Here is an 865-nt window from a genome sequence, read left to right as displayed (position 1 = left end):
CTGTAAATTCCAAAGGGCCAGGCCATTCATATGCAAAAGCCTCTGCGCACAGCTTGGGTGGGGCGGGATCTCAGGGAATCAATAGGGTGGAGCAAACAGCTATGGCTGATCCTCTGTCCTGCTCTAACAGGCCTCGGGTCTCAGTGTCCCCCAGTAATTGCTGCAAGCACCTCTGAGAGAAAGCCGCCCTCGAGTTCCGCCTGATGCCAGACAGTCCAGTTTCTCCCCTTATGAGTCTGCGTCCCCAGAGACTTGCCCGGAACTGGAGTTCAGAGCAGACGGGCGCTTGTGTCTCCCTCCCAATTGAAAAAGGCAACGACATCCTCAGTTGCCAGCCCTTTCCATGTACACCTCTGTACCTCTGCATTTTACTTCCGCACCTCCTCTGAGTCTCAGTGTGCTTTTCTCTTTCTTTCTAGTTGTAGAATTTCCACTCAGCCAGCCTTCCTGTGGTTCTGGATGATGTCCGTTTTGTCTTTTAGTTGTATTTTTGAAGTGGTTGTGCGAGGCAGCAATTTCAGGTGTTTACCTATGCTGCCATCTTGGTTTCTCCTAGATATGTTTTTAATAAAATTATCTGTAGATACACTATTTCCAAAGGTAGCTTCAATAATAGATTGGTTACAAATCATTTTATGGGGGATTTCAATTATATCCATTCCTAAGTGAAAACTGCTATCAAGTTTGCCATCTCCAAGTTTTACTAACCATTCACTATAAGCAGAATCCTCTGATCTCATACTTGTTTTAAGAGACAACTTTCTGAAACATCCCCAAACATCACAGTATTTTAAACTTGTTTGTACTATGGCTGCTTGCATAGCATGCGGTACAATAGTGAGACATTGTGGAAAATCCCCTCCGA

This window comes from Myotis davidii, unplaced genomic scaffold (genome assembly GCF_000327345.1).
Source record: "Myotis davidii unplaced genomic scaffold, ASM32734v1 scaffold1051, whole genome shotgun sequence".
In the NCBI taxonomy this organism is placed as follows: Eukaryota; Metazoa; Chordata; class Mammalia; order Chiroptera; family Vespertilionidae; genus Myotis; species Myotis davidii.
Note: the sequence above shows the minus strand (reverse complement) of the source record.